The 21,355-nt window shown below is 36.5% G+C and overlaps 6 non-coding genes across 6 annotated transcripts; all 6 read right to left on the reverse strand.

Annotated features, from left to right (window-relative positions):
• Positions 1-4,470: 4,470 nt before the first annotated feature.
• Trnak-uuu lies at positions 4,471-4,564 on the reverse strand. The gene is made up of 2 exons: positions 4,528-4,564; positions 4,471-4,506 (listed from the first exon to the last, which is right to left on the reverse strand). It is a non-coding gene; the product is annotated as a tRNA-Lys (tRNA).
• A 1,805-nt stretch (positions 4,565-6,369) lies between these two features.
• Positions 6,370-6,461, reverse strand: Trnak-uuu. The gene is given in 2 exon segments: positions 6,370-6,405; positions 6,425-6,461. It is a non-coding gene; the product is annotated as a tRNA-Lys (tRNA).
• A 1,636-nt stretch (positions 6,462-8,097) lies between these two features.
• Positions 8,098-8,189, reverse strand: Trnak-uuu. The gene is given in 2 exon segments: positions 8,098-8,133; positions 8,153-8,189. It is a non-coding gene; the product is annotated as a tRNA-Lys (tRNA).
• A 1,242-nt stretch (positions 8,190-9,431) lies between these two features.
• Positions 9,432-9,523, reverse strand: Trnak-uuu. Its single transcript is given in 2 exon segments — positions 9,432-9,467; positions 9,487-9,523. It is a non-coding gene; the product is annotated as a tRNA-Lys (tRNA).
• A 1,618-nt stretch (positions 9,524-11,141) lies between these two features.
• Positions 11,142-11,233, reverse strand: Trnak-uuu. The gene is given in 2 exon segments: positions 11,142-11,177; positions 11,197-11,233. It is a non-coding gene; the product is annotated as a tRNA-Lys (tRNA).
• A 5,587-nt stretch (positions 11,234-16,820) lies between these two features.
• Trnak-uuu lies at positions 16,821-16,912 on the reverse strand. Its single transcript is given in 2 exon segments — positions 16,821-16,856; positions 16,876-16,912. It is a non-coding gene; the product is annotated as a tRNA-Lys (tRNA).
• Between the last annotated feature and the right edge of the window lie 4,443 nt (positions 16,913-21,355).

Here is a 21,355-nt window from a genome sequence, read left to right on the forward strand (position 1 = left end):
AGGGCAGGTGTCAATCTATTACGGCTGTTTCTAATGAATTTTTTAATTGATAATGAGTACATTATATCATTATAAAAAACCGTTTTCTTCAGATGAATACATGAATCTTACAACCAAAATAATTTTTTAAAATAATTCAAAAACCACAGCAACATACATATTCAATGAGTCTGCAACTAGTTTAGGCGCAGAATGTATGTAGGTATAAATGCCAGAAAGGTTCCTTCTCAGAACAATAAAGAGTCATTCTGGAAAAAAAAAATCTGGCATGAGATAATGGAAGTTAATGAGAGTTCGAGGTTGTTCGAGGAAATCCGAAACAAATATTGTCTGCGTGTTAAACTACAAGCATACAATACACCGACGAGGCCTTTGAGACTGTAATTAAAAGACCTCAGGATCGAAAAGCCTCAGGATGGGACAGGCTTGTTGGATACTAGTACAAAAAGTAACAACAAAAAACAAACAAAAAATCTTTTATTGGCGGTAGCTTATTGATTTATATCAACAAGCACTCAGTGGAAATTATAAACATCCCAAGATAGTCAACGCAAGCAGAAACAAAATTGACAACCCCTAAACAATGCAAATCATCTGAGAACTACTGGCTGGCGAAGCGCATACCAGAATTTCATTTATCCGTTCTGTCTGTCTGTGTGTGTGTGTCCTCTAGGATCTCGAGCATCCTCCATCCGATTGCGCTCAAATTTGATATGTAGATACCCACGGTATCAGGGCGTGTATAAGTCTTGAAAAAATTACAAAAATCGATTCCAGGTGAGAATGCAATCGATAAAGCCGTGGGAACGTGTATTTGTACGCGCATGTACATCAGCTGTTGTGATCGATACTACGCGTACGCGAGAAAAATGCACGTGCAGTTTGCGTAAAAAAAAGCCGACTGGCTTGAAATAATGCCACAAAATGCAGTATATTTAAGAGACCCAAAAAGTAAGATGCAAAACTTGTCATGAAAGAAGGAAAGACTATTTGGTTTCTCAAGAAGTTTTTTTTTTTGCCTTAACTTCGTTTAACAAAACCAGAAATTTTATTGAAATAAAGGCTTGCTTAATTATTTTTTAATGAAAAGAAAACAACTGATTGCTTTTTATTCAGCAGATATGATTCAGCACCGTTCATTGGCCGGGGGGCGTTTTGCTCGTAAAATATATAAGCCTGTCTGTGCCTATTCTTTTAGATTACTGTGATAATAAATATTAATGTAGGTGTGAGTTGAAACCAAACCGCTAGGTAACGAATCATACATCAAGACAGAATCACAATAGTTTCACGTGATCGGTATTTTAAGCCACCAATCAGCGTCAGGCTATCGCGCGATTCAATCTTCTAGAGTCTTCGGATTTTTTTCTGTTTGGCTGCACCTGTAAAACTTTTAAGATTTGGTGTATTCATGTAATTTTCCACGCTGAAACTCAGGGACTAATTCACTTTTTCCAGAATTTTATTTTTTAAAGTTACAGCGGTTTGATAATTTTTATCTAGTCAGAAAGCAGGATTTGGAAGCTGTCCTTTCGTGCGGACTGCACTCATTAAATGAAATATTGGCGGAATTCTGCTTCACGCACGCCATATAACCCCTCATGACTTTTTTTATTTTAGGAATTTTCAAAAAATTTTTACGGATTTGTATTCTACACACGAGAATTCATACGATTATGAAAAGTGATTTAAAGCCTATTTAGCTATTATTTTTAGCACATCTCACAGCCACCTCATACCTCAAGTATTTTAAGCATTTAATAGGCGAAAAATGACCACGTAAGTAAGCAGCTTGGTAACAAATTGGAAACAGGCACGTGTATGTTATCCAAAATTTGCAAACTTTAAAAGCTATTAATTCTTTATCTATTGGTTTATGGCGAAAATGAATTTCTTGTCAATGATTACCATACAAAACTACCCTAGTACATCAAATATTAAATCAAGTGGAACAAAAATTGAAGAAATTGAAAAGTGGCAGCCAACAGAAAAGATCTTAATCTTCTTCTTGCGCCTTATAAAAAAGCCGCTTTTGTCAGTAATTGCAGGATGTTGAGGCAGCTGCGCGATGTGTTTCCACTCTGACCACAGCTAGACGAGACTCAAGAAGACAGTTAAGACAGATAGCAGATAGACGACTGGAATTTCCGTCGCCACGAATGTAGGACACTTGTTACTAGTTATGTTGGGCTAGCCACATGTTACTGCAGTAAGTTTGAAGCAAACTCCAAGCAGTATATCTCTCCCAGTATGTAAATATTGGTGTTGTCATTTGTAAAATACCAACGCTACTGGACTCTGTGTACGATAATAAACGCTTGTGTTAAATGTTCGCGGTTGTCGTTCAGTTACTTTTTCACGCAGCCAAGATACACATTTTCATTCATCAACTCAACCAGTCATCGCCTCAAACCAGCCAACAAACACGCGACATTATCATCATCATTATATATATATATATATATATATATATATATGGTTAATCCAAACATGAAAGCACAAAAAAAAACACAACAACGCGAGGACGTGGAACAAATATGGTATCATTGAACGCTCAGGAAAGAAGGAAAGAAGGAGGGTTTAACGTTTCGAGCGGACCTCTTCGTCGGAAACATAGGAGAAGGAAAGATCCAGAGAAGGGAAGACAGAGGAAAAAAATTGCCAACGGTACACACGCGGTCACGTAGGGAAGAGGATTTGAAAATACAGAGGTCTTTTAAAATGTTTATTGACTAGATCGGTTTCGCTTTTTTTAAAAAAAGATTTTCAAAAGTAAACTGCAAGACTTTGTGTAGCCTTTGTGATGTTAAAAATCAATTAATATACATGTATTAAAATACAGTGATAGAGTCATTGACAACGATAAGAAAATGTTAAGAGAGACTTTGCATTCAAACAGTTTACATAAATGTGCTCAAAATAGGCAGTAAAATAAGTTCCTAATTAAGTTCATCAGAAATCATAATTGTTTATAAGCCTATATACAGAAAGAATTTGTAGACAGTATTTGATAGGAGAAGGCGTGTATTGCTTTATCAAATGTTCATCAGAAATCGTAATTGTTTCAAGGATTTGGAGGAATGACCGACCTTTTTCTTTCATCTTCAGTCTTGCATATATATATTCTTTTACTGTTATTCTTTTACTTGTTTCAGTCATTTGACTCTGGCCACGATTGTCAGATAATTTCTGTGACAACATCAACCCTAACATCTGGCCACTTAGCTCCTCAGACAATACCTCACTTGATTATTATGTGTGGGGCGCAGTTGAGCGAGAGACCAACAAAACTCCTTGTAACACCAAAGATGAACTGAAGGCAAGAATAATGGCAGCATTCACCCACTTAAACAAGGAGACAGTCTAGAAGAGTTGCAGGAGATTCCGAAGTCGTCTGGAGACTATGGTTGAAATTAATGGCGATTTTATTGAATAAATTTACTCTTTAGTATTTCCAGATATTTTTATGTAATTTTGGTAAATATATTTGTTAAAATGAGATATCAGCGTTATTTTCATGTTTGCGTAATTTAGACGACAGTTTATTCACCGCACCCTGTATATACACCACACACACTTTCTAAGTTGGGTCTATTAATATAAATATTTATATATTTATACTTAAATATTCATCGTCTGAGAGCCCCCACCTTTTGCCTTCTCTCGTTATGCATGTATACATATTTTGTATTTAATACCGAAACTATTATATTTCATATATTTAATTTGTTTATCCGCATATTTGCCTCTATATCCGTTCAACTTGATCCCTCTCATAGCCATTCTTCACCCAGTGGAATCGATCCTGTGTAAAGACATCGGAATCTACGTTTGAATCTTTTGAGCACCAAGTGTCTTCTATACTGAGAATCTCTGGATCTCATCTGTGAACTAATTATTCCGTTTTTGTATTTGGTTTGCAAGGTTCTCAATATGAACTCGTGTGTTGGCATAATGGCCCTCAGAGATACAACAAGGACTGTGTGTGCGTGCGTATATATATATATATATATATATATATATATATGTATCGCCATGTTGAATCGCTAGCTTCTGCACGCATTTTTTTCTCTCCTTGTTTCTCTCCGTGTTTCTTTTCTGTGTATCTTTCTGTTGAAGAGCGTAGGCTCGAAACGTAAAAGACTTGTTTTATTTATATTCCTGAGCGCCATACTAATACAATTGTTTGTTTGTACTCCACCTGCCTTCGTCTTTTGTTTATTTTCATTAAGTTTCCCGTTATATATATATATATTCACTCACTCCTTTCTGTACATCTGTATATCTGATATCCTTTTTAGACAAGTTTAAATTAAGTGTAGAATATGTAATTAAAGTTCATATTAGCTATCCCCTACAGTTTCTATTATATATATATATATATATATATATATAATACCCATAATAACCTTACAACGATGAAAATGCCAGGCAGCTAGAAGAAAATGCATATCAGAGCAAAATTTTTGTTGCCCGCAGAGGGACTCGAACCCCCGACCCTCAGATAACTTAACTGCTTCCTTTCATTAAAAGTCTGATGCTCTACCGACTGAGCTATGCAGGCTTCCGACCTTCCGCTTTAACTTTTAGACAAATGAAATATTTTGGACTCAGCTACACATTCCTTGTTAACTGAAACGATTGTTGCATAGAGCTGTCATCTGATATCTTACGTCACCCCGTAGTGATTACTAATAATTCCTTCACATTTACTGCTGATATTTAATATAGTAATTCGTTCACTCATCAAGTCCCATCCTGGTAAAGTCATATTGGTCATTCAAAATGTATATACACTACTCTCTTTCAATTATAATCCTTTCTACTCTAGGCACAAGGCCCGACATTGACAAAGTTACACTGAGTCTTAAAAATTCCCTTCGGTCACGAATGACCAAGAAAGTTCCTCTCCGAGTCGCAAGTCCGGGCAAGGTTGTTTGTCGAATACCAGTCAGTCCTTTCCACAACGCTGATGTTGTCCAAGAAAACGACAAAGGCCGATTCAGTTTGGCAACAGTAATGTCGCAAATTATTTCTACTGCTAAGTGAACTGGAGCAATATGAAATGAAGTGTCTTGCTCAGAAACACAACTCATAGTCCGGTCTAGGAATCGAACTTACAACATCACGATTGTAAGCCCAATGTTCTAACCACTGAGCCATGCATCTTCACAAAAAGGTCATCGTAAAGCCACAACGGAGAATCGAACTTTGTATCTCTCAAATTATCTTGAAAACACCTAATAATTTAACATCTAATGTTAAAGTGGAAAAATTATCAGAACATTTTTCTATTCAGTTTTGCAAATATAGAATACTGTACGATTGACTATTTGTTTTACTACTACTACTACTACTACTACTACTACTACAACACACACACACACGCACGTGTATCTCCCTTTGCAGGATAGAGGACGCCGTGATGGTGTCAAGCCTATCTGGCGACGTTGATGTTCGCCTGGGGCTAAATGCAACAGTAACACCCCCACCACCCTGCCCTGTCCCTAGCCATATTCAGATGGCTTTAGTCCCTTATGTTATGGAGCAGTTACTGTCTATATCTCATTTAGAGAATTATTATTGCTATATATATATATATATATATCAATAATTAAGGGTAAAATCAATTAGTTATTAATTAATTTCACCAAGTATTTCTCAGTATGTAAAAACCATTCAAGGCGTATTCAAAATATTTCACGTGGATGGGAGGGGAAGGTACATAGATTCTTTACTTGCACTGTTTGAATTCGCTGGCACTATCAGTTTGGAGGTGTTCGTCTGAGGTGATACATTTCGGATGAGTATGTTCATTATTTTTAGTGCTTTCAAATCCAAACAAGAAATGTTGAGCTGACGAAAGAAATGTCGAGTTTTAATTCGGCTAATCTAGAAACGTTGAACGTTCTCAAATAATCTTTGTACTTGTGATATTTTGTTGTTTTCCCTCCATGTCTACGTGAGTTATTTTTGAGTAAGCACTTTCAGGGAGATTCTTCTTAAAGTAGTAGAAATGGCTAAACAAAAATTTTTTTGGGCTGCTATTTCTAAAAATTTCAGTATGTGGCAAAGTAAATTATTTTACTAAGCCCTTAATTATATAAATGTATATATATATATATATATATATATATATATATATATATATATATATATATATATGTATATATATATGAGAAAAAGAAGAAAAAGAAAAAAATGACGTACAGAAGTTGATTATTCATAGAAATTTAAATTCATGCAGAGAAATTCCTGCATACAGCTGTTTCCACACCTAATCAATTGAATTATGGAAATGTAAATTCCAATCTTTGAAACCAGTTAATTGGATATTTCTTCATGGACAACTTCCAAAAGAAACTTCGTCGCCTGCAGAGGGACTTGAACCCGCGACCCTCAGATTTCATAACTCGACAGTTCTTAAAAGTCTGATGCTCTACCGACTGAGCTATGCGGGCTTCAACCGCTAGATTTAACTTTTAGACAAATGAAATATAATGGACTTAGCTACACATTCCTTGTTAAAGGAAACGATTGTTGTATAAAGCTGTCATCTGATATCTTATGTTACCCCTTAGTGGTTTCTAATAACTCCTTCAAATTTACTACTGATATTTAATATAGTAATTCGTTCATTCATCAAGTCCCATCCTGGTAAAGTCATATTGATCATTCAAAATGTATATACACTATTCTCTTTCAATTATAATCTTTTCTACTCTAGGCACAAGGCCCGACATTTTTGTGGAGGGTGCCAGTCGAATAGATCGACCCCAGAGCGCAGGTGGTATAATATAGCATTGTACCTATGCCTGTGTTTAGCCCCTTGTGGGTAATAAAGAAATAGGTATAATATAGCCCTCATCTGTTTCAGTTGCATCACGAAAACTATGTTATGAAGTATTTTTCCATATTTCTCCTGAAGGAGGTGTCATTTTTTGGACATTTGTAGAAGGGAAAGATCTTAAATTTTCCTTCTCCACATGTATCTGGGTATTTACTCAGTGAAACACCTAGAAACATGTGGAGAAGGAAAATTTAAGATCTTTCCCTTCTACAAATGTCCAAAGAATGACACCTCCTTCAGGAGAAATATGGAACAATACTTCATAACAAAGTTCTCCACCAAATTGAATGGCTGAAAATATTTCTATAATATTTTGTACTAGATGAAGGACGAAATTTGTAAAGTAAGTTGTATTAACACACACACACACACACACACACACACACACACACACACACACACACACACACACATGCACACAAACAGTACTACACATATGTACATATAAATAAATAAAAACACTCTTTCATCCAGATTCTCCAACCCATATCAGCACAGGTATCAAACATTGGATTGAAAGACTCACCAGTTGCAAAAATGTAAACACATTTTTTTCTTCTTTCCCTCCTCCTCCTCCTTCCTTTCATTCCCTTTCCCATTTGACACACCTTTCAGATACACAGACACCCACACACGCACACACACACACACACACACACACACACACACACACACACACACACACACACACACACACACACACACACTCTCTCTCTCTCTCTCACACAAGACAATGATAAAAAAAGAAATCCAGACAATTTTTTGAAAAGTGACATTTTGCTCCCCTTGGAGTGACCAGCTGGGTGTGCCATTTCTGAAAGCCAATAATCACTTACCATTGAAAGACTGACCAGCTGCAAAGATATCAGCAAATTTTTTCTTCTTTCTCTCCTTCTTCTTCCTTTCCTTCTCTTTTTCTTTAAAACTTCTTTAAGATACAAAACACACACGATCTCTCTCTCTCTCTCTCTCTCTCTCTCTCCCCCCATTCTTCACCCTCTTGTAGTATCTTAAAATCTCTCCCCGCCCCTACACACTCAATAATACTATAAAAGGAGACAAAATTCCTGCAAAAGTTCAATTTGAAAACTCCACTAGAGTGGACCAAAGCGCTTTTATATGATATATGATTCATAAAAAATGTAACATACTAATAAATATCTGTAAATATAAAACCATCCAGCAAATATAAAACCAACCAGTCAATTGGGCATTTCTTCTTGGACAATTTCCAAAAGAAAAATCGTCGCCCGCAGAGGGACTTGAACCCGCGACCCTCAGATTTCATTACACGGCAGTTCTTAAAAGTCTGATGCTCTACCGACTGAGCTATGCGGGCTGACATGCGGTTCAACCAAAATTTAGATAGATTAAATCTTTTGAACTTAGCGAATATATACCTACGTACATACATACACACAAGCATACATACATATATACATACATACATACATACACAAACAATACTCAGATGAAATCTGAGGGTCGCGGGTTCAAATCCTTCTGGGAGTTTTCTTTTGGAAATTGGTCCAGAAGAAATAACCAATTGACATGTTTCAAACAAGGAGGGGGCCAGTCGAATAGATCGACTCTAGTACGCAGGTGGTTTAATATAGCCATCAGTTATTTCAGTTGCAACACGAGAACTATGTTATGAAGTATTTTTCCATATTTCTCCTGAAGGAGGTGTCATTCTTTGGACATTTGTAGAAGGGAAAGATCTTAAATTTTCCTTCTCCACATGTATCTGGGTATTTACTCAGCGAAACACCTAGAAACATGTGGAGAAGGAAAATTTAAGATCTTTCCCTTCTACAAATGTCCAAAGAATGACACCTCCTTCAGGAGAAATATGGAACAATACTTCATAACATAGTTCTCCACCAAATTAAATGACTGAAAATATTTCTATAATAATTTGTACTAGATGAAGGACCAATTTTGTAAAGTAAATTGTATTAAACACACACACACACACACACACACATACACACACACACACACACACACGCGCGCGCACTCCCCCTCTCTCTCTCTCTCTCTCAGAAGACAATGATAAAAAAGAAATCCAGATAATTATTTGAAAAGTGACATTTTGCTCCCCTTGGAGTGACCAGCAGGGTTTGCCATTTCTAAAAACCAAGAATCACTTACCATTGAAAGACTGACCAGCTGCAAAGATATCAGCAAATTTTTTCTTCTTTGTCTCCTTCTTCTTCCTTTCCTTCTCTTTTTCTTTAACACCTCTTTAAGATACAAAAACACACACGATCTCTCTCTCTCACTTTCTCCTCATTCTTCACCCTCTTGTAGTATCTTATATCTTTCCCCGCCCCTACACACTCAATAATACTATAAAAGGAGACAAAATTCCTGCAAAAGTTCAATTTGAAAACTCCACTAGAGTGGACGAAAGCGCTTTTATATGATATATGATTCATAAAAAATGTAACATACTAATAAATATCTATAAATATAAACATACTAATAAATATCTGTAAATATAAAACCATCCAGCAAATATAAAACCAACTAGTCAATTGGACATTTCTTCTGGGACAATTTCCAAAAGAAAAGTCATCGCCCGCAGAGGGACTTGAACCCGCGACCCTCAGATTTCATAACACGGCAGTTCTTAAAAGTCTGATGCTCTACCGACTGAGCTATGCGGGCTGACACGCCATTCAACGAAAATTTAGATAGATTAAATCTTTTGAACTTAGCTACTATATACATACGTGCATACATACATAAATACATACATGATAATTTAAGAGGAGCCATTGTGTGTGATTTTTGATGGCGGAAATGGATCTAGTACCATGTAAATGTATGTTTCTTTATAGATGAAAACTGTCGTCGGAGATCTATACTCATGCTTCAGAGAATTACCTGGGCCATCAGTTAATTTACATGAGACAATTATTAAATTTTACTTGTTTCAGTCATTAGACTGTGGCCGAAGATGATGACATAGCGTGGTAGGAATAAAACAGCAAAAGACTGAATGCTAATGGAAATAGAAGAGCGTAAAAATATTTCGAAAGACCGGAAGGACATTGCCAAGCTGGAAAACGTGATGGGCAGCAAGAAAGTATTGAGCAAAAAGGGAAAACAATTGTAACAGTTGCCGGGTGAAAATGTGTTCGACTAAGAAAAAGAAAAAAATAAAGGAAATGGTATTGCATGAAAAAATTTGCCGCCCGCAGAGGGACTTGAACCAGCGACCCTCAGATTTCATAACTGGACAGTTCTTAAAAGTCTGATGCTCTACCGACTGAGCTATGCGGGTTTCCTACCGCCCAGTTTAACTTTTACACAAATGAAATATGGACTTAGCTACACATTCCTTGTTAACTGAATCGATTGTTGCATAAAGCTGTCATCTGATGTCTTATGTCACCCCGTAGTGATTACTAATAATTTCTTCACATTTACTACTGATATCTAACATAGTAATTCATTCACTCATCAAGTCCCATCCTGGTAAAGTCATATTGGTCATTCAAAATGTATATACACTACTCACTTTCAATTATAATCTTTTCTACTCTAGGCACAAGGCCCGACATTTTTGTGGAGGGGCCAGTCGAATAGTTCGACCCCAGTGCGCAGGTGGTATAATATAGATAGAAAGAAGATAGAAAAAAATGAAGTACAGAAGTTATTTATCGAAAGATATTCGAATTCCTGCTTACTCTTGTTTCCTAACACCTAATGAATTGAATTCAAGAAATTTAAGTTCTCACATCTGAAACCAGTTAATTGGGTATTTCTTCAAGGTCATTTTCGAAAAGAGAAGTCGTTGCCCACAGATGGACTTAAACCTGCGTCCCTCAGATTTCACCACTCGAAATGCTTAAATGTCTGATGCTCTACCGACTGAGCTATGCGGGCTGACAACTGTTTCAGCGAAAAGTTAGATAGATTAAATCTTTTAAACCTACCTACTATATACGTACGTACATATATACAAACATACATACAATACTACTTGCAATGGTTACAGTTCCATTACACAATCTCATTAAATTTTACTTGTTTCAGTCATTAGACTGTGGCCGAAGATGATGACATAGTGTGGTAGGAATAAAAGAGTAAAAGACTGAATGCTAATGGAAATAGAAGAGCCTAAAAATATTTCGAAAGACCGGAATGACATTGCCAAGCTGGAAAATGTGATGGGCAGCAAGAAAAGATTGAGGAAAAAAGGAAAAAAATTGTAAGAGTAGCAGGGCGAAAATGTGCTCGACTACGAGAAAAAAAAATGGTATTGCAAGTAAAATCATGTCGCCCGCAGAGGGACTTGAACCCGCGACCCTCAGATTTCATAACACGGCAGTTCTTAAAAGTCTGATGCTCTACCGACTGAGCTATGCGGGCTTCCGACTGCCCGCTTTAACTTTTAGACAAATGAAATATTATGGACTTAGCTATACATTCCTTGTTAACTGAAACAATTGTTGTATAAAGCTGTCATCTGATGTCTTATGTCACCCCGTAGTGATTACTAATAATTCCTTCACATTTACTACTGATGTTTAATGTAGTAATTCGTTCACTCATCAAGTCCCATCCTGTTAAAGTCATATTGGTCATTAAAAATGTATATACACTACTCTCTTTCAGTTATAATCTTTTCTACTCTAGGCACAAGGCCCGACATTTTTGTGGAAGGTGCCAGTCGAATAGATCGACCCCAGTACGCAGGTGGTATAATATAGCACTGTACCTATGCCTGTGTGTACCTATGCCTGTACCTATGCCCTTGTGGGTAATAAAGAAATATGTATAATATAGCCCTCATCTGTTTCAGTTGCATCACGGGAAGTATGTTTTGAAGTATTTTTCCATATTTCTCCTGAAGGAGGTGTCATTCTTTGGACATTTGTAGAAGGGAAAGATCTTAAATTTTCCTTCTCCACATGTATCTGGGTGTTTCACTGAGTAAATACCCAGATACATGTGGAAAAGGAAAATTTAAGATCTTTCCCTTCTACAAATGTCCAAAGAATGACACCTCCTTCAGGAGAAATATGGAACAATACTTCATAACAAAGTTCTCCACCAAATTAAATGGCTGAATATATTTCTATAATATTTTGTACTAGATGAAGAAACAATTTTGTAAAGTAAATTGTATTAAACACACACACACACACACACACAACACACACACACACACACACACACACACACACACACACACACGCACACAAACAGTACTACAAATATGTACATATACATAAATAAAAATAATCTTTCATCCACATTCTCCAACCCTTATCAGCACAGGAATCAAACATTGGATTGAAAGAACTGAACAGTGGTATAAATGTCAACACAATTATTTCTTTTTCCTCACTTTCTTCTTTCTTCCTTCTCCAGCGACAACCCTACCAGATACACAGGTACCCACACACACATGTGCACACACACATGTGCACACACACATGTGCACACACACATGTGCACACACACATGTGCACACACACATGTGCACACACACACACACACACACACAAAACAATGATAAAAAGAAATCTAGACAATTTTTTGAGAAGTGACATTTTGCCTGCCCTTGAAGTGGCCAGTTGAGTTTGCCATTTCTAAAAGCCAAGAATCATTTTCTATTGAAAGACTCACCAGTTGCAAAAATGTAAACACATTTTTTTCTTCTTTCTCTCCTCCTTCTTCCTTTCATTCCCTTTCCCATTTGACACATCTTTCAGATACATAGACACCCGCACACACGCACACACACATACATACACACACACACACACACACACACACACACACTCTCTCTCTCTCTCTCTCTCACAAGACAATGATAAAAAAGAAATCCAGACAATTTTTTGAAAAGTGACATTTTGCTTCCCTTGGAGTGACCAGCTGGGTTTGCCATTTCTAAAAGCCAAGAATCACTTACCATTGAAAGACTGACCAGCTGCAAAGATATCAGCAAATTTTTTCTTCTTTCTCTCCTTCTTCTTCCTTTCCTTCTCTTTTTCTTTAACATTCCTTTAAGATACAAAAACACACACGATCTCTCTCTCCTCTCTCTCACTTTCTCCCCATTCTTCACTCTCTTGTAGTATCTTATATCTCTCCCCGCCCCTACACACTCAACAATACTATAAAAGGAGACAAAATTCTTGCAAAAGTTCAATTTGAAAACTCCACTAGAGTGGACGAAGGCGCTTTTATATGATAATAGCAGAATTGCCCGGCGTTGCTCGGGGCTGAATTGCTTGAAAGTACTGTTAATGATTGCACTGAATTATGATGATTATTCAGGCAAATATTGATATAATTTTACGGTGGGCGATAAGGACTTAACGATCAAACGTGTGCCATTGCATTGTTTTGGGGGAACCAAATTTCTGATGAGCATTATAGGGGCACCAACGTTAAGTTTGAGAAAGTGTGGTGGTAGTCCGGGGTGCTCAAAGGAATTGAGTACCTCTATTGGATAGTTGATGACGTCCTCTGGGTCAGGAGTTGTATCGATAGACTGATATACATAGACTTCCCCAGGAATGAGTTTTAGCATTTCATCATTAATATGGTGAACAGTTTTATTCCTCGGGGCCAGTATAGCCTTTTTGCCAATCCAATCCATATTCTGATAATTAGCTTGTAGATCTGGGAACACTGCATCTCTGAGATCAGAAGGCGTCTTAACAACGGTACAAATGGAATCGATGGCAATATTACCATTTTCATCCCCTGGTATTTTGCCTTCGCCAAGTGCAAGGAGGGTGTGAGGAAATGCTACTGATGTGATATTACGTCGCATATTGGTGTGAAGTTTGAGAGGTATTTCCCTTTATTAAAAAAAAAATATGCATTAAAATGGAAAAAAATGATGGTAAATTATTTGTAAAATCGTAGACTCATCGTAGACGCGCGCTAATACCCAGAAGGGCTCGATATGAATGACGACTATAAGATACCCGGTTTTGGTTAAACTGCATCGCAAAATGTGGGAGTAGTTAGGAATCTAAATCGGAGTAGACAGACACACAACCTTTCTTTTATATATAAAGATTTTCGTCCTAAAAAACTTTGTATGGATTGAATGGTTACCTCTATGGAAATATATACACGCACATTATACATACATGTGTGTATAGATGAATATATAAATACATTTAAATATCTATATACACTTTTGGGCGATCTTTCTGTTTCTTAGAGATAACTTTAGATCTTATTTTCGTCCTAAAAACTTTGTATGGAGTGAATGGTTACCTCTATGGAAATATATACACACACGTTATACATACATGTGTGCATAGATGAATATATAAATACATTTATATATCTATATACACTTTTGGGCGATCTTTCTGCTACTTAGAGATAACTTTAGATCTTATATTCGTCCTAAATAACTTTGTATGGAGTGAATGGTTACCTCTATGGAAATATATACACACACATTATACATACATCTGTGTATAGATGAATATATAAATACATTTAAATATCTATATACACTTTTGGGCGATCTTTCTGCTACTTGGATATACTTTAGATCTTATATTCGTCCTAAAAAACTTTGTATGAATTGAAAAAGAAAATGAATTGAAATTTTAAGAAAGGAATTTGTTTACATACATGTGTGAAATGGCAAATGTTTGTGCAGTTGTCCGAAATGGAACCAGGGTAAATGTGTGGAACTGATGTATTATAATGAATAGTCCTTCTTGTTGTGAATATTAATTTGATTAATATGAACCGAAAACCAGTGGTGTAGCATATAAGACCATAGGTGATCTTCTAGCAAAAAGGATGACCAGTCTGACTGGCTCATCCCTGTCAAACACTCACACACACGCACACATACACACGCACCCTCACACACACACACACACACACACACGCACTCACACACACACTCACACACACGCACACACACACGTTAGCTTACAATTTTATTTATATATTTGCGTGTCTATGTGTGTAAAGAGGAAGTGGGAGTAATATGCAGAGTAAAGGCTTTGAAGTGAAAGAGTGAAATGGTAAAATATTTAGTTTTCTCGAATTTTTTCTGAAATGGGGGTGAAATTGAAAGAAATTTTGTATGCCATGACCGAATGGAAGTACTTTGAAAAATCATAGGTAAACTCTAATTGAAGAAATTGTGTGAGGAGTAAATCGTTATGTATTTATTTGTTTCTGTTTGCTGTGTTTTTTTTTGAGTAGTGGTTTAAGGTACACTTGCAAAGAGAAAGTATGAGAAATTATGGTGATAGCATGAGTGAAGCAGTTCATCCGTTTTATATAAATACTTTCACTTTAATCGTTGCACACTTGCAAAAAGAAAGGAGGAGAAATTAGGGTGATAGCATGAGTGAAGCAGTTCGCTCCGTTTTTGTGTGTGTGTGTGTGCTGTAGCCCACACTAAGAAAAGCACTTCACTTACACACCACAATGTGAGTTTTCTCGAAATTTTGCTTAATTGGGGGTGAAATTTGAAAAACTGTACCTGGCACGACCCGATGTATTCTACTCTTAAAAATGCTAGGTAAATTGTAATTGAAGAAATCCTATATTGTAGATTTCTATAAGAGACAAAGGGAGGCACATAAAATCTGCCTTTTATAATAAGAGATAAGAGACAAAGGGAGGCAGATAAAATCTGCCTTTTATAATAAGAGATATGATTCATAAAAAATGTAACATACTAATAAATATCTGTAAATATAAAACAATCCAGCAAATATAAAACCATTCCACAAATATAAAACCAATCAGTCAATTGGACATTTCTTCTGCGACAACATCCAAAAGAAAAATCGTCGCCCGCAGAGGGACTTGGACCCGCGACCCTCAGATTTCATAACGCGGCAGTTCTTAAAAGTCTGATGCTCTACCGACTGAGCTATGCGGGGTGACATGCGATTCAGCGAAAATTTAGATAGATTAAATCTTTTGAACTTAGCTACTATATACATACGTACAAACATACACCAAAACATACATACATACATATATACATACGTACATGCATACATTCATACATACATACATACACAAAACAATACTCAGATGAAATCTGAGGGTCGCGGGTTCAAATCCCTCTGCAGGCGACGAGTAATCTTTTTGGAAATTGTCCCAGAAGAAAAACAAATTGACTGGTTTCAAATATGGGAATTTAAATTTCAATAATTGAATTGATTGGGTGTGGAAACAACTGCAAGCAGGAATTTCTCTGCATGAATTCGGAAGTGCCCGAAATCGTCGAGTTATATCGACGGAATGCCCATATATTAACAATTGGTTGTGTCTTCATGGGGTCACTCTGCATGCTCACGCTAATGTATAATGACTATTCTTTACAGGTTTCTATTAAATGTGTGAGTGTGATTTTCATTCTTTACCAAAGGATATCTATCTATCTCTATATATATCTTGTTTCTGGCACTAATATAATAATATCTTAAATAATCAATGTAATAATCAATGGTGTTGTTCTTAATGCGCAGCAGTGGTGCAACAAAGTTTAATATATGAAAATACATGATAATTTAATAGGAGCCATTGTGTGTGATTTTAGATGGCGGAAATGGATCTAGTACGATGTAGATATATGTTTCTTTGTAGACGAAAACTGTAGTCAGAGATCTATACTCATGCTTTGCAGAATTACCAGGGCCGTCAGTTAATTTACATGTGACAATGATTATATTTTACTTGTTTCAGTCAATAGACTGTGGCCGCCGAAGATGATGACATAGCGTGGTAGGAATAAAAACAGCAAAAGACTGAATGCTAATGGAAATAGAAGAGCGTAAAAAATATTCGAAAGACAGAAATGACATTGCCAAGCTGGAAAATGTGATGGGCAGCAAGAAATGATTGAGCAAAAAGGGAAAACAATTGTAACATTTGCAGGGTGAAAATGTGTTCGACTAAGAAAAATGAAAAAAAATAAATGGTATTGCAAGAAAAAAATTGTCGCCCGCAGAGGGATTTGAACCCGCGACCCTCAGATTTCATAACCCGGCAGTTCTTAAAAGTCTGATGCTCTACCGACTGAGCTATGCGGGCTTCCTCTCGTCCAGTTTAACTTTTAGACAAATGAAATATAATGGACTTAGCTACACATTCCTTGTTAACTGAAACGATTGTTGTATAAAGCTGTCATCTGATATCTTACGTTACCCCGTAGTGATTACTAATAATTCCTTCACATTTACGCTGATATTTAATTTAGTAATTCGTTCACTCATCAAGTCCCAACCTGGTAAGTCATATTGGTCATTCAAAATGTATATACACTACTCTCTTTCAATTATAATCTTTTCTACTCTAGGCACAAGGCCCGACATTTTTGTGGAGGGGGCCAGTCGATTAGATCGACCCCAGTACGCAGCTGGTATAATATAGCCATCATTTGCTTCAGTTGCATCACGTAATATCTCCTCCTCCTCTACCATCACCACTACAACCTCCATCATCATCATCATCATCATCATCAGCAGCAGCAGCAGCAGCAGCAGCAGCACCCGAACATTGCTGTCTGGAGTTCTAGGATTCAGAGAGCTGGTTACTTCGTCTCCTTGGCGTGTAGGTGACCGAGATCTCTGCAAATCCTCCTCAATGAGATGCCAGTTCATTGAAGGCATACACATTGCAGGTGAGTGGACTAAAGTGGACATGATGTAAGTGTCTTGCTCAAGAATAGAATACGCTGCCCCATTCCGGTAATCGAAACCTCGGTCTTGGGAGCAACACTCTTACCACTCGGTCACGCGCCTTCACTATCCTTTCTACTGTAGGTATAGACACAAAGTTTGGGGTTTGTTCGAGGGTTGGGGTAGGTTAGTCGATTACATCGACCCAAGTCCTCAACTGGTACTTACTTCATTGTCGGAATTTGAGTTCAGAACGTAGAACCGGAGAAGCGTTACTAAGCATTTTGTTCGGCGTGCCAGTGATACTGCCAGTCCACCACAGCCTTATGCGCCTTCCGAATGATAAGGGAATAAAAAAATCAACTCAAAAATATATATCATGATCATATATCATGTATAATAATTGTCAGATGCAGATGTTCCTTAAAAGGAATTATGTGAAAACAGGACATCGATTCCATTTCCATTTTCCATCCCAATAAATAAATTATATTTCACACATCTTAAGTCATAACTCTTTAATTTCTTTTTCATTTATTTATAGAATTGTCAATATTTTGTAAGACTACTGCGACATTGATTACTGACAAAGTTACACTGAGTCTTAAAAACTCCCTTCGGTCACGAATGACCAGAAGGTTCCTCTCCGAGTCACAAGTCCGGGCAAGGTTGTTTGTCGAATACCAGTCAGTCCTTTCCACAACGCTGATGTTGTCCAAGAAAACGACAAAGCCGATTCAGTTTGGCAACAGTAATGTCGCAAATTATTTCTACTGCTAAGTGAACTGGAGCAATATGAAATGAAGTGTCTTGCTCAGAAACACAACTCATAGTCCCGGTCTAGGAATCGAACTTACAACATCACGATTGTAAGCCCAATGTTCTAACCACTGAGCCATGCATCTTCACAAAAAGGTCATCGTAAAGCCACAACGGAGAATCGAACTTTGTATCTCTCAAATTATCTTGAAAACACCTAATAATTTATAAACATCTAATGTTAAAGTGGAAAAGTTATCAGAACATATTTCTATTCAGTTTGCAAAAATAGAATACTGTAGGATTGACTATTTGTTTTACTACTACTACTACTAACTACTACACTACTACTACTACTACTACTACTACTACTACTACTACTACTACTACTACTACTACTACTACTACTACTACTACTTACTACTACTACTACTACTACACACACACACACGCACGTGTATGAACATATATATATATATATATATATATATATATATATATATATATATATATATATATATATATCAATAATTAAGGGTAAAATCAATTAGCTATTAATTAATTTCACCAAGTATTTCTCAGTATGTAAAAACCATTCAAGGCGTATTCAAAATATTTCACGTGGATGGGAGGGGATGGTACATAGATTCTTTACTTGCACTGTTTGAATTCGCTGGCACTATCAGTTTGTTCGTCTGAGGTGATTCAGTCGGTTGAGTATGTTCATATTTTTATGCTTTCAAATCAAATAAGAAATGTTGAGCTGACGAAAGAAATGTCGAGTTTTAATTCGGCTAATCTAGAAACGTTGAAACGTTCTCAAATAATCTTTGTACTTGTGATATTTTGTTGTTTTCCCTCCATGTCTACGTGAGTTATTTTTGAGTAAGCACTTTCAGGGAGATTCTTCTTAAAGTAGTAGAAATGGCTAAACAACATTTTTTTGGCTGCAATTCTAAAAATTCAGTATGTGGCAAAGTAAATATTTTACTAAGCCCTTAATTATAAATGTATATATATATATGTATTATATATATATATATATATATATATATATATATATATATATATATATATATATATATATATATATATATGTGAGAAAAACAAGAGAAAAAAGAAAAAAATGACGTACAGAAGTTGATTATTCATAGAAATTTAAATTCATGCAGAGAAATTCCTGCATACAGCTGTTTCCACACCTAATCAATTGAATTATGGAAATGTAAATTCCAATCTTTGAAACCAGTTTATTGGATATTTCTTCATGGACAACTTCCAAAAGAAAATTCGTCGCCTGCAGAGGGACTTGAACTCGCGACCCTCAGATTTCATAACTCGACTGTTCTTAAAGTCGATCTGATGCTCTAACGACTGAGCTATGCGGGCTTCAACCGCTAGATTTAACTTTTAGACAAATGAAATATAATGGACTTAGCTACACATTCCTTGTTAAAGGAAACGATTGTTGTATAAAAGCTGTCATCTGATATCTTATGTACCCCTTAGTAGTTTCTAATAACTCCTTCAAATTTACTACTGATATTTAATAAGTAATTCGTTCATTCATCAAGTCCCATCCTGGTAAAGTCATATTATAATCTTTTTACTCTAGGCACAAGGCCCGACATTTTTGTGGAGGGTGCCAGTCGAATAGATCGACCCAGAGCGCAGGTGGTATAATATAGCACTGTACCTATGCCTGTGTTTAGCCCCTTGTGGGTAATAAAGAAATAGGTATAATATAGCCCTCATCTGTTTCGGTTGCATCACGAGAACTATGTTATGAAGTATTTTTCCATATTTCTCCTGAAGGAGTGTCATTCTTTGGACATTTGTAGAAGGGAAGATCTTAAATTTCCTTCTCCACATGTATCTGGTATTTACTCAGCGAAACACCTAGAAACATGTGGAGAAGGAAAATTTAAGATCTTTCCCTTCTACAAATGTCCAAAGAATGACACCTCCTTTAGGAGAAATATGGAACAATACTTCGTAACAAAGTTCTCACACCAAATTAAATGGCTGAAAATATTTCTATAATAATTTGTACTTAATGAAGGACCAATTTTGTAAAGTAAATTGTATTAAACACACACACACACACACCACACACACACACACACACATACACACAAACAGTACTACAGATATGTACATATACGTAAAGAAAATCACTCTTTCATCCAGGTTCCCCAACCCATATCAGCACAGGTATCAACCATTGGATTGAAAGCCTCACCAGTTGCAAAAATGTAAACACATTTTTTTTTCTTTCCCTCCTCCTCCTTCCTTTCATTCCCCTTTCCCATTTGACACACTTTTCAGATACACAGACACCCACACACATGCGCACATACACGCGCACACACACACACACACACACACGCACGCGTGCGCGCGCACCCTCTCTCTCTCTCTCAGAAGACAATGATAAAAAAGAAATCCAAATAATTATTTGAAAAGTGACATTTTGCTCCCCTTGGAGTGACCAGCTGGGTTTGCCATTTTTAAAAGCCAATAATCACTTACCATTGAAAGACTGACCAGCTGCAAAGATATCAGCCAATTCTTTTCTTCTTTCTCTCCTTCTTCTCCCTTTCCTTCTATTTTTCTTTAACACTACTTTAAGATACAAAAACACACACGATCTCTCTCTCTCTTTCTCTCTCTCTCTCTCTCTCACTTTCTCCACATTCTTCACCCTCTTGTAGAATCACATATCTCTCCCCGCCCCTACACACTCAATAATACTATAAATGGAGACAAAATTCTTGCAAAAGTTCAATTTGAAAACTCCACTAGAGTGGACGAAAGCGCTTTTATATGATATATGATTCATAACAAATGTAACATACTTATAAATATCTGTAAATATAAAACCAACCAGTCAATTGGACATTTCTTCTGCAACAATTTCCAAAAGAAAAAACGTCGCCCGCAGAGGGACTTGAACCCGCGACCCTCAGATTTCATAAAACGGTAGTTCTTAAAATCTGATGCTCTACCGACTGAACTATGCGGGCTGACACACAAAACAACGAAAATTTAGATAGATTAAATCTTTTGAACTTAGCTACTATATACATACGTACAT

The sequence above is a fragment of the Octopus sinensis genome, linkage group LG6 (genome assembly GCF_006345805.1).
Source record: "Octopus sinensis linkage group LG6, ASM634580v1, whole genome shotgun sequence".
Classification (NCBI taxonomy): domain Eukaryota; kingdom Metazoa; phylum Mollusca; class Cephalopoda; order Octopoda; family Octopodidae; genus Octopus; species Octopus sinensis.